Source organism: Aricia agestis, chromosome 10 (genome assembly GCF_905147365.1).
Source record: "Aricia agestis chromosome 10, ilAriAges1.1, whole genome shotgun sequence".
Classification (NCBI taxonomy): domain Eukaryota; kingdom Metazoa; phylum Arthropoda; class Insecta; order Lepidoptera; family Lycaenidae; genus Aricia; species Aricia agestis.
This window is the reverse complement of record NC_056415.1, coordinates 9,317,498-9,336,356: the sequence shown is the minus strand read 5'-3', so window position 1 is coordinate 9,336,356 and position 18,859 is coordinate 9,317,498. Positions and strand designations below refer to the sequence as shown.

General features: G+C 37.1%; 1 protein-coding gene across 4 annotated transcripts in view; it reads right to left on the bottom strand.

Moving 5' to 3' along the window:
* LOC121731317 (polypyrimidine tract-binding protein 1) overlaps positions 1 to 2,309 on the bottom strand; it is a 468,460-nt gene extending 466,151 nt beyond the window's left edge. For all 4 annotated transcript variants that reach the window (XM_042120704.1, XM_042120708.1, XM_042120706.1 and 1 more), the window contains exon 1: positions 1,593 to 2,309. The gene's annotated coding sequence lies outside the window, so the exon portion shown is untranslated. The remainder of the gene's footprint in view (positions 1 to 1,592) is intronic.
* Positions 2,310 to 18,859: the final 16,550 nt, after the last annotated feature.

The window sequence follows — 18,859 nt, the reverse complement described above, 5'->3', positions numbered from 1 at the left end:
TAGAGCTTGTATTATAATAATCATACAATGAGAAGAGCAGCTGATTTAAAAATATTAATAGAGTAAGCAGGTAGAATACTATTAATGACGACCTCTGTGGCTCAGTTGGTGGGCTATTGGTAGCTCAAGCCGGGGGTCGCGGGTTCGAATCCCGCCGACGGAACAAAAAGTTTTCAAAGTTCCTGGGTCGATGTGTATTAAATAATATTTAATACACATCGACCGTTATATAATACAGATTTTTATTATATGATACACATATTATGTGTATCATATAATAAAAATCTTAAGGTATATGTATTAGTATAACTATTAGAATATATTTCCGTTGTCTGTAACACAAGTCCTTCAGGTACTTACAATGGGGCCAGACTGACGTGGTGTGATCCATAGATATTATTATTAATTAAATAAGTGTTAATTTGAGAGGTCCCCACAGAAGTAAATCATCCATCTGTATTCTGTACCGATTTAGTATCAGACGGTGACGTCAAGGTCATCTGTAAAATGCAAAATCCTGTCTGATCTCTACACTAATGTTTGGTGTTTTTTTCCAACAAAACCTGCGGTGTAAGAATTAAAGGCTTATGTACATTGTACAGACTTGCTGAATTTAGGATCCGTCCAGACTAACAAAGCTGCTAAAAGGCAAGAAGACACGAGTATGTGGAGTGTGGACGTATCTCATATTCTCCTTCTCGCTCTAACGCAGAGAATTCCGATGCGAGAGACTTCGTAAGTGACTTGAATGAATACTGTATCGTTTTCGGAGGGTGAGTGACTATAGAGCAACAGCTCTACACAAACGGATTACGACAGCGAAGGTGAATTTCAGGACTGTTAAATAATTAAGTAATAATAATAACATAATTAGACTTAGAAGAAGATTACTCTTGACTGGGGTCTAATTTTTGACCTCTGAGCCTTGTCCGATTGTAATCCCAGATCATTGTAATCTGTATCAACTGCTCTAGAGCCTCTAGTTGATACAATAATGTATAATCTGAGTGTCGAAGAATAAGAATTTAGACTAGCTACGTGGAGGGTTTAGTTCGTCTCTATTTATTTATTAGATAAGCACACTGATTTTCTGTTCTTTATGACCTCTATGTTTATGAATGTTAGATATTTTTAATAAATAAGCAAGGCTAGAGCTACAAAAATAGATTATAAATTCGACATAATATTATTGAATATTATGTTGGGTCAGATTCTAATAATCAACATAGAACTCATCAACGAATCAAGAAAGTTAGCTTGGAACAGGTTTAGAGAAAATAAACTGCTAATTTTATTCTTTGACTATTGTAGTTAATGATGATCGTAACAGAGAACACTCTGGTGTTAAGGTTTAAACACCTTTTACATTGACCCTGATCTACCTGGCATATATCTAAATTTTTCTTATCTTGAATCATAAAAACATAAAAAGATCTAGTAGGCACATTTAACACCCACGGCACCTACATACGCGCAAGAATTGTTTCGTTCAAAACACGCTTATGTTAGAATCTTATAAGATAAAATTATAATTATTAATCTGATTCTAATAATTCTAAAATCATTCATGAATGAAACAAGTTATTACTCACCTTGTGTAAAAAGAGTGTTGCGCGCGCAGGTAATATTGGAATCCCACAGGTGAACTTTGTTCGAATTTCAAAATTCAAAACTCCACAGGAACGAATCCGTTGCACGAATGGCCTCGTCAAATACTCGTTCACTCGTATTTGCAAGGAGACTCCAGTAAACTTCACTAATTGTTTATAAAATTATGAACTTCTCACTTATTATTTTCGTACACCACTGCGCATGTCCGCAAAACACGCGCCACTTTTCAAAGGTTATGTTATTCGAAGTAACGTTACACTGACTAAGCACAGCACAAATTACACATCCAATATTCTAGACGTGTTCGTCACAAGATCCGAGGGAATCACACCACGTTCGTCAAATAAGAAGGCACCGATAGGTACCGGTACGGTTTTTTTATTATCCAAATACTGTCGCGCCAATATTGAAAAACTTTGTTTTGTTTGCACTCGCGATGATGCCGGTCTACCTGCGCTAATTGAAGGCCGTATGCCTACTTTATAAACATTCGTCTCGGAGCCGGCAATTACAGTCGAACACGTGAAACTGTCAAAACAAAACTTTCGTAACTTTTACACATAAAACACGGCAGTTATTATTGCTGTGAATAGCGTGCGTTGAAGACGGAGCGTTAAAACCAAGGAATAAAAAAGAAAATAAACGAAGAAATACTAAAGTCGGTGACTGCGAAACCGAGCGTCCGACACTCCTGCTGAACGCTGTACTAAACGCGAGAGGCCGCACGACCCGCCCGTCCCGCGCCGCGCCCCGCGCCGCCCGCGCCCTGCGACCCGCGCCCAGACACCGTTTAAAAAATATAAAAACTTGCGTTCGAAAAAATCATGGAGTGCAAGGAGGAGCAAAGACCCTCCTGTCTTAATATTATATTGTTCGTTTGACATAAGATTGTTTGAAGTTTGAACTCGAGTGTGGAGTGCGGGGGGCGGTGCGGGGTGCACTGCGCGAAATTGACGGCGAGTCATTCGTTCATACTTCATTCATTAATTTAACACACGTGTGCGTGATTTATGCCAACTTTTAGGATAATAATATTAATTTATTTTACCTGTTAAATATTATTTTTAAGTATCTAGATATTTATTTGGGATTGATCTTAAATCTTAAAATAATATAGGTGTGTAATTATCTCAAAAAAATCAGAACTTGGTGCGATATTTGACCATTTTACTAGTAATTTTACTGGTAAAACTCAAATAATAATTGACATTCAAAGTATAATGTCGCTTTCGGATGATTTTATCTACTTTTTTTCTTGACGTGGGAGAGCCATGCTTCGGCACGAATGGGCCGGCTCGACCGGAGAAATACCACGTCCTCACAGAAAACCGGCGTGAAACAGCGCTTCCGCTGTGTTTCGCCGAGTCTTGAGTTTACCGGAGGCCCAATCCCCTACCCTTTTCCTTTCCCTACCCTCCTCTATTTCCTTCCGTACCCTCCCCTATTCCCTTCCGTACCCTCCCCTATTCCCTTCCCTACCCTCCCCTATTACCCCTTAGAAGGCCGGCAACGCACCTGCAGCTCTTCTGATGCTGCGAGTGTCCATGGGCGACGGAAGTTGCTTTCCATCAGGTGACCCGTTTGCTCGCTTGCCCCCATTTTCATAAAAAAAAAAAAAAAACTTAAGTCTAAACTCAGCTCTTACTACACGTCTTCGCAATATTTTAAGTATGCTATCTCAATAATAGAATTTGCCTGTAGATATTGACGTAAGTATAAGTATGTTTATAATTACTTATTTAAGACATGTGGAGGTATTATAAAAAAATATATGACATATACGTTTACAACCAAATATTATTATTAGACCTCCTCTTTTTTTAACCTATCCAAAACCACAAATATTATAAAATAAAATGATAATATTATTTACGCGAAGCAGATAGATGATTAAATATTCGTTTATTATGATTTACCTGCTTAACCTAACTATAATCATTATAGTATGTCTCTTTTTCTAATAGTTAGGTAGAGAAGGGCGCCGTGACAAGATATTGTGACGTGTAACTGCACCGCAGGCTAAAAAAGATTAGGAACCCCTGGGCTATACCCTATGTGTGGACTGTGGCCTAACATGCATTTGGGATGGGATGGGATTGAAGCTTGCATAGCTTTTATCGCGAGCTTTGAGCGCGGCGACCGAATCAAGAAATTCCGTAACGAAAACCATCTAACATTCGTCTAACCAGTGTTGCAGAAATGACATTTATGAAATCGGTGCTGCTACCAACTAAAAATCGTGAGAAATAGGGAGATTGCTACCAACTAAAAATCGGGAGAAATAGGGAGATTGCTGCCTAAATAAATCAAATTAAAACACGTGTTAAAGTTATTAATCATTAGCCTCCTTCTTGCAGCTTAGACAATAGGCGTAGTTTGCATCTTTAATTTTACTGCTTGCCTGTAACCACCCAGCAAACTGCGGGCGTGTTTCCCACTGTTTTTTATATTTTTGTAGTAAGTACCTATATCTTTTTCTTTTTGTTTCGAACGTACCACTACTAGTGGTTGGAAAATCACTGTCTGGGTCTGAACTAGACATTTGATTTGCGTTAATACAATAATATGGGAAGTTGCGTATCGGACGAATGATTAGAAAATTAAAAATTGAAAAATGAAAATTGAAAATTTGAAACCTGTCGCTGTCGTTCATATCGACGTATTTAAAAAATATAATATTCCTCTACAATAATATTCAACTTTAGTGAGTATGAATTACAGCCTAAATTTGCTTGTTTAATGAAAGGCCAATCTAATGCCTTGCCCCTTGGGGAATAACCTAACTTGGGGAATAAAATAATAATAATAAAAATGTTAAATTTTGTGTTACAAACTACAAAATGAATATAAATTAAGTTTAATGTTCTAAGGCCCGTATTTTTGGTCAGTAATATACTTAAGATGCGACCCGGTCTTAAGACGCGGTTCGGCTCTGTGATTGGTCCAAATTTTGACAGCCAACCAATCACAGAGACACTCGGTCAGCGTACGGATTTGTTGCTAGTTGATTAAAAAATCTATGAAATAGCTTTACCGCGGCATTCTCCGAGTGCCACGTCCCGTATTATATTTTTTTAAAAATTATGTAGCCAATGGCCATACGCGGGTCTTGCGAGTTGCGAGTTGCGACTCGTGAGTCGTGACTCGAGAGACGTCAAAGTGAAGCAGGTAACATTTTTTTAACCCTCTTCGAATGACCCTAAATATGATAATTAAGCCCAGCAACCTCATCGTAAATTTTAACTTTATATCAGCTGTTTGCAAGTTGGAGCCTTTATGCAGGTTGTTTAAATGGTAGAGCAGGTGCATTATAAAGTACGACCGAAAAAAAAATTTACTTACCTGGGATAGCGATGATACAATTAAAAATATTATTTAAATAAAATCGGCCAAGTGCGAGTCGGACTCGCGCACGAAAGGTTCCGTACCGGTATAGAGCGAAAGTAGACGAAAAATTGTGTTTTTTGTATGGGAGCTTCCCTTAAATATTTACTTCATTTTAATTTTATTATTAATTACTATAGTACAAATATATCTAAGGATTTGCAAGTGCCTATCTGTTACCATTATTGATTACGAGCAAAAAAGGCCAAAAAAATCACGTTTCTTGTATGGGAGCCCCCCCTTAAATATTAACTTTATTTTATTTTCAGTATTTGTTGTTATGGCGGCAACAAACAATAAACAACCTGTGAAAATTTCAGAAGTCTAGCTATAGCGGTTCTTGAGTTACAGCCTGGAGACAGACAGACATACGGACGGACAGACGGACAGACAACGAAGTCTTAGTAATAGGGTCCCGACACTCCCGACTCCCGTTTTTACCCTTTGGGTACGGAACCCTAAAAATCATCAGTAAATTCTGTAAGAAGTAAGAAATTTACAGGTATCAGACGACAGAAATATTAGTAAGTACTAAGTAGGTAATATATTTATTATATTTATAATATACATTTTTGATTTCAATTATAACATCATAGACACACATTTATAAAAACACATTGCAATGACCCAGGGACATTGAAAACATTTTGTCCGTTCAGCAGGATTCGAACTCGCGACTTCCGGCTTGAGCGTCCAAGCGGCGCGCTTACTTTTGATCCTTACTTGGTGATCCTTATGCCATTGACATAAAGGTCATTTCGGAGGTAAAATAAATCTAAACCCAGCATAGTTACATGTAACATGTTAGTTGTTGCCATGTTTTTATGCATTTAAACCTAAAGGGTAAAAACGGAACCCTATTACTTAGACTTCGTTGTCTTTCCGTCTGTCTGTCTGTCTCCAGGCTGTAACTCAAGAACCGCTAGACCGAATAGCTAGACTTCTGAAATTACACAGATTGTGTATATCTATTCCGCTATAACATCAAATACTAAAAACAAATAATATTAATACTTAAGGGGGGCTCCCATACAACAAACGTGATTTTTGGCCTTTTTTGCTCGATATCAATAATGGCAATAGGTAGGCACTTGAAATTTTCACAGAGGCCTAAAATATATGTGTAGTTTAATAATTAATAATAATATTTAAATAAAATAAAAGTTTAAAGGGAGCTCCCATACAAAAAACACAATTTTTGGCCAATTTTTGCCCTATAACGGTACGGAGCCCTTCGTGCGCGGGTCCGACTCGCACCTGGCCGATTTTTCTATATTTAATTTCTTTATTTTATTAATGCATGTTATGTTTTATATTGTGAAGATCACCTAAAAATAAAATTCATTTCCGCAAATGAAAACTTTTATGCAGTGAAAAGCTGTGATTTACACATATCGTTCGTGACTGAATCAAATTAATTAAAAATGTAGGTCGGCTGATGTAAATACATCAAGTGTCCACGTGTAGGGCTCTTACGGTTAGCATTTTAACTGGGTACCGACTTGTAACCTAGCTATTTTGGGTAAATACTAAATATACAGGATGTTAGTTGTTACAAATCCGGCGGGGATGCATAATTGCATTTTCCCAACGATAAAAAAGGACTCAGGAGGGAAAAATAGAAGACCCAAGGGGAGGCCTTTGCCCAGCAGTGGGACAGCTTAGCTTATCTAATTAAAAGAAAGTGTTCCATATAGTGACTTTACTGAGGAAGTAAAGTACCGTACTGAAAGACTGAAGTGTGTGAAAGAAAGAGACTTTTATAAAATTATTGAATGGACAAATTCATGACATTTTTCATGGAAACATAATAAAAAGTAACTCGGCGCTGCTACATACACACCATGATAAAATAATTATTATCAACTAGATGACGCCCGCAACTCCGTTGCGCCAAAATTCGTTTATCGCGCGGGAACCGTACATTTTTCCGTAATAAAAACTATCCTACATCCTTTCTCGGGACTCAAAGTATCTCCATGCCAAATTTCAGCAAAATCAGTTCAGCGGTTCGTGCGTGAAGAGGTAACAGACAGACAGACAGACGGACAGACAGACAGACACACTTTCGCATTTATAATATTAGTATGGATTACTTTTCTTAGGTACTCCTTGCACAGTCTAACATGGGCAGTGGGCTACATAGTACTTGAATCCATCTTAGCTGGGTAGTGGGTACCCGTATTCTAACTTCTAAGGTTGGGTTGCACCAACTAACTTTAACTATAACTTTAACTGCAATGCAAAATGTCAAATCTTTGGTTAAAGTTAAAAATGGACGCCATCAAGGCGCCATATTTAACCATAGAGCTCGACAAGGTTTTAAATGTACGTGGCGAAAAAAGGAACTAACGCTGTTATCATACAAAAAACGCCATTTTTGGCAGTTCTCCTCTACCAGCAGCGCCCCCGCCCACGTTCATTTATAACCTTGTTGGACCAGCTGTCATCTGTCAATTTCTCCGGTCAAAGTTAAGGTTAAAGCTTAATTTAGCCTTAACTATAACCATAACTTTAACTTTAACCACGCCTCTGGTGCAACCCACTTGAAGTAGATAATAATATTATAGTTAGAAATGTAAAGGCTTCAATCTTTTTGCCATATAAACCATTAGATAAATAAAAATCGCGGAATCGTGTACCAATAATGTCGATAAATTACAAAATCCCCGCTCTCAGGAGTTGCATAAATAACGTCAATAAAAAGACGAAACCCCGCGGGACGACGTATCATCTTACTCGACGAAACCGAGACGAAACAAATTGGGTTCGTTTATGGAAACATATCGGAAACTAAAAAGTTGCGTTTATTCCAGTAGGTGTTATAAGAGCTCGGTAGTTGGTTAAAGGGTGAATAAAGGTGACAGTACACATCAATTCGAAAAGGGAATGTATTCGAGTATTGCCTCGCTGTCAACTAGGCTATGGCTAGGCGCCACCTCACTTACGGCTCGCCGACCGCTTGCTGACGTAGTATTTCTTGTACTATTATCTATTCTGTGGTAATATTTTATTAATATGATGCTGGCACTTCACATGGGTATTTGTATTTGCTAAATTGGCTATTTGTTGCATTTGAAAAAATTATTGACGTATCACGTAAGTATACACAAACAAGCAAATAAAGGCAAATACGGCCTTCCACACATGGATGTCAAATACCAAACTTTTACTTGATTTTGTTTACTTGTATTGGCTATTTGACTCTTTTGATGTGCGTCAAAACCGACGCGACGTAGCCGACCGACGACGGTACGGATACGTGTACATATTTGGTATTGGTCATAATATTTGTCAAATAGGCAAATACTTTGTCAAACATACCGTCTACACATGGTGATTGTTTGGCGAATACATCAAATACGCAAATACAAATTGCCATGTGAAGTGCCACCTCTATATATCTAGTCTGCTGACGCGAACATTTGAGTCCAAACATGGGCATCGTGACATAAGTGTGGATGACGAGCCGTAAGCTCGGTTTGAGCCAGAGTTTAAGTTTTGCCAGCTTCACACAATATTATTTTTCTGAAATAAACTTAACTATGTTCGTATTCCATACTCATTTTATGTTTGATAGCATTTTAAACAAAAATAAAAAATATTTTTACTATTCGAATAGGACACAGTGATTAAAGACCATGGTCCTGAGGGATGGACGATTTTAACATAGAATCCTAAATTCTGACCGACCATGGACGAGTGGCGTCGCGTTGTACGCGTCGAGGCAAATCTGCGAACTTCGCTCTACAAACAGCGCACGGCTGAAAGGCCTGTGAAAAAACATTTTTATTGTCTGTGTCTCGCTCCATTTTTAATCTTCCCCGCTTCTAACTTTATTGTGGGCTTTGCGAAATCTGTTCACTGCCGCTTAATCGACGGTTTACCTTTATACTTCGTTTCAATTTTTTTTAACTAAATATAAAACAAAGTGGTCAAAACTAATGAGCCATTTTGTTATACTGCTATTTTGTAGCCGCCATAAGCCCATACTGATTTTTTTAATTTACGTCTACATAGTACATGAACGACAACACCACAGAGAATTTAGTAACTACATAAGATAAATAAGTATTTCTGCTAACCTTAGACCCAATTTCACCAACCTATGTTTGTTAAATCCTAACGAGGCATTACTTAACGGAGCTTAGAAAATTAAACAGACTGTTAAAATACTTATGTCCCACAGTAAAAATTTAACAGCGGATTAGTAAATGCAATGTTAAGTGAACAACGAGTGAACAACTATCAATTCGTTCATTTTTGTTATAAGGCGACGAAATTGCAATGTACAAGATTAATACGACATGTTTGCTGCAATGTGTCATTTTTACCTTATTCGTATAATACGTCATCTGGTAGATAATGCGACCAAATTAAAATATCACTGATCGCATACATTTGTTACACTACAATAGTTCTTTTTAATTTACCAGGTTAATAATTATGATCTGTCAAAGCTGAAAACATGAATCATGATACAAACTTTCATTTACTTATTTCGGCTTGGTAATTTTGATACAAGTCAGTGTATTTGAAATGTCAAGGAAAATCCGAGGGCTGAAAATAAAAAGGACGTAGCGGAAACATGGCGGAAAGACTCAAAAGTCAAAACAGATTCTTTTATTGATATTGCATATTATTGTCTTTGAAAGTTGTTATTTTGACTCATATAACAGCCTGTTAAATATTTAACGGACCTCCACAGCAGGAATTAAATTTAACACCGTGTTAGGTGATTTAACATGACATTAGGGCCTGGTGGAAAGCTCGATAGCTCTAACAGGCCATTAACTGATTTAACAAGCCATTATTTATTTAACATTGCTTGATGAAACTGGGTCTTAGCCTTCTTAATTTAATATAAAAATATTATTTTGAAGCGGGTTTACATTATTCTAATACGGTGATCCAATCCAGCGCTGGTTTCTGGGATAATGTAAATCGGCCATTAGGGACGTAAGTATAAAGATGCGGTGCGGCGGCGGTGCGGCGCCTGACCGGTGCCGCTCCGGTTTCTACATAAAAAAATAAAAATGTACCTACCTATGGTTTGGCACACGGCGCTGCCGCCGTCCGGTGCGCTCCGGCTCTGCACCGCACGCGCACCGGAATCGAGACGAGGCGGGGAGGGGTGTAGTATTGGTGGAGCTCGAGTCCGTCGCTGCTACTGTACTGCAAAACGTTGCGGCGCCGCACTCACCGTGTGGCCGGTAGTCCGGCGAGATGACCTCCGGTGCGGCGCCGCACCACGTCGTGTGGCATGGCTGTGACTTGTATTACAGTGTCTTATTTATCACTGTAAAGTGGCATGATGATGAAAATGAAGTAAATAAAAAGATTGTTATTCAATTAAAAAACAATATAATTGAAAGGGCACGTCCCTTCTCAATAATTCGAAATTGATATGGACACACACAAACCATAGATAATAAAGGCGGCGAAGTCTAAAATATGTAAAGCAGATCCATACGATGTTTTATTCATACCAAGACAAAAACGAGAACAACAAACCGTCATGCATTGATCTGTATTGTACACAATACATATTGTTTTGTAACGCGCTCATTATAAGTAGGAAGGGTTATTGTGGACCTGTCATTGTAGCTAATCTATAATAATAGTTTGTTGTAATATTAAGTTGTTCTTATTGCTTGTGTGATGTGTCAAATGTTTGTTAAGGGAATGTAGGTTAAATGGTTGATATTTAAAGTATTTTATACACCACTTCAAACCAGTCCGATAAAAACACTCCTTAATATTTTTGTGTATCTGTTTCATATTAAAGCGCCTGATCGGTGATCAGTGATTTCATAACTTTAAGATTTAAACAAGACTTTCCCACATTTCACACAATTATGTATTAACTTCGAATTTGCCTTTAACTTTGTATGCACTATGGTCTATAACACCTTGAAGTGAAACCCATCTTCGATACCTAAGGGTCAATTTATACCAGCGCAGAGTCGAAGCGAAGCGAATTCCCAAAAACTGAACACAGAAAATTCAACCTTAACTCCAGAGCATAACGCATACATTGCTTCTGCGAGGCCAATCAGCGTTGGTCGCGCGCGGGCGCATCGACGCGAATTCGCGCGGATGCGCGCGCCTTTTTTAATTCTCAGAAGTAATAAAGTGCGTTAACGCTTTGGAGTTAAGGTTGAATTTGTTACATTCAGTTTTAATAATTCGCTTCGATGCGCTTCGACTCTGCGCTAGTATAAATTGACCCTAAGTCTACAATGTAAGACAAAACATCGTAGTGTGAAGAATGTTTTATTCAAGACACTTGAGGCTCCGCGCCGTCTGAGAGTTATTTCTTGAAACATTTATGCGTTAAGTCAAGAATTTTTACTTAAAAAAGAAGTCCTAAGTAATTGAAAAGCTATTAAGAACGGCTGAAGGCACAGAAACAGACTATGGATTCTATTGAAGAATATTTAAAAGATTTTATCCCACTTTTACAATTATAGCAGTAACTGTTCATTGTATTTTAGATAAAAAATAAAAATGTTGGAAGTAGGTATGCTAAATATTGTAAGTTTTGTCGCCTGCCACCACCCGTCACCTGTCCCCTGTCGCCTGGTCCTGTCTCCGTCCCCTGTTCCTGTCAGTGTCCCTGTCCCTGTCCTGTAAGCTGTAACCGAAATCATTATATTACCTATTTTATTTTCATGAAGCTCCGCTCTAAGTGAAAATATTATGTCTTTAGGTTTTACGGAACCTATTATATCTTCCATCTACTTTCTCTATACTTACGTATAATTCTTCGTGCTCATCCCCTTATTTACAATTCTTCAGTCGTTCATAAATTTGGGCGAGTACAAGATAACCGCTCTTCAGCCCATTGTCCATTATTATTCGCAAAAAGCATTTTTATTTGTGAACAAATTCATCCGCTCCAGTTCGTCATCTTCAAAATATAGGTCACTTGTATTTGGAGACAGATTAAACGATTACTGAAAGTCCAGGCATTATGAGTACAATAGTATATTATGCGACATGTGTGCAAACATTTTTTTATCTTGCTGTAATAATTACGTTCCATTTATCGTAGGAAAATATTGACACAAATATTGTACGTTATATACTCAATTAGTTATTAAATATAAAAAAGTCACCTTTTCCCAGTACTTACTCAGTTAGAGCCAGTCCACACGACGCGTTGCGTCGACGCAGCGCTGCAGTTGCGTTGTTGTACATACAATTTAATACCCAAGGTGTTCACACGGCGCGACATGAGTCATGACGGACAGCAGCCCCCGAGATGAAGCGGGAGGGGTGTTGAGTTAATAGTTACAAACTGGCGATGGCGCAGTGTGGCCGGCTATGCGTCAAAATATTTGCGTTGCGTCGACGCAACGCAAAGCAACGCGCCGTGTGGACTGGCTCTAAGTCGTAAAGCATATACAAATATTTTTAACTACCGTACCGTAAAAAGTCAATGAATTTTGATTTCAGTCAACACTTTGTTATTTTACGACTGTCTATAAAAGAAAATTAGAACAAAATAATAGAGATGAAAAAATATCGTACTTTTGAGTTTTATCATTTTATGTTAGCTTTTATAAACCTTTGTTTGAATAACAATGATTTCATAACCGTTTGGTAAAATAATAAAATGTAGGTAGCAGCAAGTGACTGAATTGAAATAAAACGTATCATATTTTATAGGATACCGTTGCAACCAACTATTAGTAGGTATTTAGTACCTACCTTTCTACATGGGATCTCATATCTTTTTCACAGGGTAAACCTTATGTGGGCTTCGAGGCAACATTTTACAAGAAATGTTTATGGTGGGCTAATACTTATGTACATATTTTGCCGTGATCAGTATTAGTTATGAATACCTGAAATAAATTGCCAAAATTTTGGATAATAATTACAGGTATTTGCATACTTTATTTTTATGACTAACGACCCGCCCCGGCTGCGCACGGGGCGGGTCGTTAGAGTCACATAGAGTCACTCACTGAAAAAATGATTAAAATCGATTCAGTTGAACTTTTGAATTTTGATTTATATTTATAGCTTTAAATGATATTCATTATAGCCCACATTGGTCGGTACTTACCGCAAAGACTTCAGTTTATATAGAAGTCTTTGACTTACCGTCGCAAAATGTACGTCCCGCAATTTTTAATCTGTAATATATTCGAAAATATTCATTTATATCGTATGGTGTATTTAAAGTATTTAATTGAATAAGGATTATTGTCGTATTGGTTAAAATCGCTTCGAAAATTCGAATAAATTAAATTCGAAATAAAAAATGTTATTGTGGGATATAAGAGATAGACATATTATACCACAGCGAAGTTTTCTGTAGACCTATTCATTGTGTACAATACTTAGTACTTATCTACATTATTCTGATAATTAAGAGGATACACCAGGGGCGAGAGAAATTGAAAATAGGCATTTGAAAATGTATTGCTGTCTCACCAATCTCAAGTCTCCCAACGCAGAGCGCGATAGAGACAATAATATGACAAAAGTTCTAATAAAAGAACAGAAAATCTTCGATTCGTTGTCCGCTGATTCCTTCTCCAAAACTTTACCGATTTAAGTACTTTTTTCATTAAGAATTAAAGCAAGGCTTCAACTGTCTCCCTTTGTTTTATTTTTTGTGTATATTCCAGCCAGTTTTGTTTCCTGTGTGTTTGAACACAGAGGAAAATCTGGCCATTTTTTTGGGTTTTTGAAGGTTCTTATCTTTTTTAATAATACAATTATGAAAAAAAAGAAAACATAGGGACATGCTAATAGTGGCCATAGATCCTGAAAAAAATCATAACTCTACCGGCATTATCCAGGGAGGAAACAGGGGACAACGTTTGTATGGAAAAACGGCGGTGTGGACTCCTCCTAATCTCGTAGGGTTTAGCCTGCGTTTGCAATGTAAACGGTTTTTTTTTAATTATTAACGACATCACATTAGAAACCCCAAAAATAACAGTAATTTTCCACTATTTAATGAATGTTATTATACTTATAAACCTTTCTCTTTAATCACTCTATCTATTAAAGAAAACCGCATCAAAATCCGTTGCGTAGTTTTAAAGATTAAAGGGAAGAAAAGCGACTTTGTTTTATATTATATTCAATATTGTAGTGATTACTTAGGACTAAGGCAGCTTAGTCTTAAATTTTAATCCGATATTTACAAAATACGAGTTTTGTGGCGACTGTTATCCCTAACAAAAGAGAAATACCTTATTTATGATTAAATAAAGTGGGATCTTTATGTTGTGAAAATGTGGGTACCCACCTCAGAGCCTCCCAAAGAAGCGAATGAATATTGTATCAGCACTTCCGAATTCCAATACGGATTCGGGTATAATTTTTAAATAAAGCGTATACCAGATACCTAATAATGTATAAAACGTATTGTCTGGATGTATATTGACTATTGTTTATGTAAGTATTTAGATATTAACAAACTTGGATTTTGATTTTAAACTTAATACTATTGAGCGACATTGTTGAATTCCGATTTTTCGTTATGATATTAATAAGATAAGGCATAAAAATGCGTTCCTTAAGGTGACGCCGCGTTAAAGTAAAAAAAAAACCGTGTTGGACATGTTTTAGATTGCTTGTTTTCTATAGAAAACAAGCAATGGAAAAGCAAAAAATGGAAAGGGCGTAGCGACAAAATGGTTTTTGTCGCGTAATTTAAAAACTATAAATACGTTTCATATAAGCTATGGGCAAATTAAAGTGTATGCTTGAACCAATCTATGTACAAATTTTGGAAGCTTAAATCACTCTCCTCTATTGGCAAAATAGGAATCCTTTTTTTTTTACAGAGTGTTTTTTGATTTATTATTCTGTGTTATAAAAGTTAACCAATCGTGTTATGCTATGGATAAATCAAAGACAAAGACATGACGATTACTGACAGTGAACTTTAATTTCTTAGCTTTAGTCATTGCTGAGAAAAATCGATATCGCTACAGCCCAATTATCAAGGCGTCGCCTTAAATGGATTTAATCAAAGATGGTAATATCAGAAATAAACCAATATGTACAAAGTACAAACACATGCGAGTATTACCTAAGCAGTTACTTATATTTAAGCCATCGTCGGTGGGTATCGCAGACACAATAGATTTTCAATTGTTATGCGGCAGCCGGCTGCCGCTTGGGGATTGATGGGTTAATTGGATTGGAAATTGACACAAACACATCAGAGAGAAATTAAGTTCATTAAATTCAATTGTACATAAGAAATATTTAAATTCGGCCCTATGATTGTCCATTATGGCCCACCGCCCAAGGTATAAAGAGTTAGAGACGGCATAAACTTAATCAGCGTAATATGTCCAAAAGGTATACTTATAATAACGGTAAATGAAAATGACATCTAAATTAATGAACATAAAAAGCATTTTTGTATGATTAATCGCAGCTCCAGACAGTATGAAGCGTAGCACCTCAGAAGTTTGAACGTTGAATAATAGAATCGATCAATTAGCCCAGGAACCGAGTTGGCTGAAGAACTTTGTTTAATTGCAATACCTTTCGTTGCTGAGAACTTAATACTAATCTGACGGATAACACTTTCAGAGGGCTCGGCGCAGACGAGACAAAATATGCACGCTTCATTCCTAAATTGTATCCCTTATCTATGCATACTAAATATTAAGAGGCCTACTAACCCAAAAAATCAAACATCGTCCTTCTCTCTTCACACTCACGCCCGTATTTCATATGCCAGGTGAAAAAGGACGACGCGGAATCATCGCAAAGGTTTTACTATGAATAAAAGACGAACTATAATGATGATGAAAAAAGTATTTTGAGCAAACTTAGGTTTTATCAATGCCTTTTTAGATATTAAAAAATATTAAAGAAAAGACAGCAAACTACGAAGATCGAAGCAAAAATGTGTCTAAAACAAGGTTTTTTGTAATAAAGAAACTATCAAGCATTTTTTCAGTAATGTTTTCGTCTTGAGCATATTTTAATCTTCATGAACTGAAGTTACTTGTGTAAAAAATCAGTTTTCTACACCTTACAGATTTTGAGATCTAGGTTTAAATATGTAGTCAAGTTAGGGTCAGGTGCATTCGTAATATAATATTATATATGCGTGTGGCTGTCTTTCTGTATGTTTTGAAACTATACCAAATTAGTACAATGTTTAAAATGGAGTTTCATGAAAGGACAATAAATAATATTAACTTCAAAATTACTCATGTGTAAAAAATGGATACTGTTTGACTGAAATTCAGATCTAGTTCAGACTCAATTACACAATTACCTCATTACTCATTAGGAAATATAAAAAATATGTAACCTAAAAGAAAATGTAAATATTAAATACCGCATACAAAATAAACTAAGAATATAATATTTTAAGCTTCATAAGTTTTTTGTAAATCGACGTGTCACGTGTGTAACTTTTATAAGGGCCCTTCCACACGACGTTTTTACCCTCGTTTGTATCGTAAACGCAAGTAATTGAATGCTCAGCAAACGGAAGGAAGCCGACACGTCTAAGTCTTAAACTTTATATCTGCCAAAACGCTATGAAAAGGCGCAGAAGACGAGCGCATCAGAAACGTGCGTCGCGTCGTCAGTGCGCAAAAAATACGTCGTGTGGAAGGGCCCTAAAGGTTGCATGCTACACCGAACACGGTCGTTAGTTGATCTGCACTGAGCCTTAACCATACCATAAAACCAGTGGATGCAACAAGTACGCCCAAATCCAGCGTTTGCTCTTTAAATTCGAGAGCTTAATACAATTTCACCTTATTTGCAGTCACTATCCCGGGATAGAAGTTTATGGACGCAGTGATAAAAGCAAATTGGAGGAATTTAAATTTTATTTTCTACTGGCATACTTACAAAATGACGTTATTGTTTTAAATTAAAAGGCTTAGTTTGCATAGTGTTTCTTTTGAGTCTTATAGATCGTCGCCCTCAGGGTGACAAAGACAACTTCCCAAAACGACAACTTCCGAAAATGCCAATTTCCGAGAACGTGTATTCTAAACTCGTCAACTTCCGAAAATGGCAAATTCCTGAAATGGCAAATTCCTAAAATGTCAAATTCCTAAATTGACAGATTCCGAAAAAATTTATTCCCGAAATGACAAATTCCGAAAATGATAAATGTCAAATTTATAAGAGGGCCCCCGAGACGATCAAACGACAATCAACGGCGACGCGCGACGGCAACGACGATCAACGGTTAGATTGACTCTCAAGTGAAAAGTCCCCTAGATGCGGCGCCACAGTCGTGCGACGGAATGTTGCAAACCACTGCTACTTTAAACTCCCCAAAAATATTGGAACGAAGTTCCTTATCGCGCGTTCGGCGTAAATCTGAAGGCTAGACAGAACGATATATGACCTTGATTTGACCTCGACACTTTTTTATTAGTAGGTACCTGCATGTTAGGGGCAGAGGGCGTTGATAGTAAGTATAAGTATTTCTCTTTTTGTGATTTTAAGAAATACATTATTTCGAGATTAGTAATTAGCATTTCGAGAAAAGTAAAGTGCAGTTTACTCGAGAATGAATTATTTGTTAGTTTGTTTTATATATTATATACATACTAATGACAAAAAACCAGCCAAATGCGAGTCGGCGCATCCGACTTCCGTGCAATGGCACGGAACGAAGAGTTCCGTGCCATTGACTAGGTATATAATTTATAAAATAACTATAAAAGGTTTTATGTATGGGAGCCCCCTTATATATTTTTTTATTTTAATTTTATTATTAAAGTAAAAATACAACTAAACTGAGTATTTTGTGAATATTTAAAGTTATTACCATTCAAGTCCTATTAACATTATTGATATCGAGCAAAAGAGGGCAAAAAATCGCGCTTTGTGTATGGGAGCGCCTCTTTTTTTTTGTATTTGTTGTTATAGCGGCCACAGAAATAAATAATTTGTGAAACATTTAACTGTCTTGCTATCGCGGTTTTTGAGCTACAGGCTGGTGATACACAGACGGACAGACAGACAGCGCAGTCTTAGTAATAGCGTCCCGTTTTTACCATTTGGGTACGGATTACGGAACTAGGGGTCCGTAATTCGTACCCAAAAGGAAAAACGAATGAAAATAGGTACAGTCAGCAGCAAAAGTCCTTTAAAAAAGAATCGAACGCGTAGTCTTTCCAGGAAGATCTCAATTTTGGCGGTTGTCAATTTAGGTACTTGACGATTTAGGATGTTGTCATTTTCGAATGTTGACATTTTAGAAAGTTGTCGTTTTCGGAAGTTGACATTCTAGAAAGTTGTCGTTTTCGGAAGTTGTCGTTTTAAGAAGTTGTCGTTGTCACCCTGAGGGGATCGTCGTACTGTCATAACGAAAGCAAAATTTAAGCAAAACAAACAGAATACACGAAACATCTTGTATTCAAGTCTAATGCTACGTTTCCATGCTTGCCGAGGCTTGGCAAGCGTCCACAAGGCACAAGTGTCCACAAATCTCGCTAGGCATATTTTAGAAGTCGTTTACACGCTTGTGAATGCGTTGTATTACGTACATCCAAGCATGGCGGAAACCGAACTTGTGTCGGCTATTAACATCTTTGGTATTCCAGATACATTTTTTCGGTTTGGTAATATTCCAAAAACGATAAACTCTCTTCGTTCGACCAGCTATTCATTTTTAGGGTTCAGTACCCAAAGGGTAAAAACGGGACCCTATTACTGAGACTTCGATATCTGTCCGTCTGCCTCTCTAGAACCGCTATAGCTAGACACTTTTCACAGATTGTGTATTTCTATTGTCGCTACAACAACAAATACTAAAAAAATATGGGGGCTCCCATACAAAAAACACAATTTTTGGCCTAATTTTGCTCTAAAACGGTACGGAATCCTTTGTGTGCGA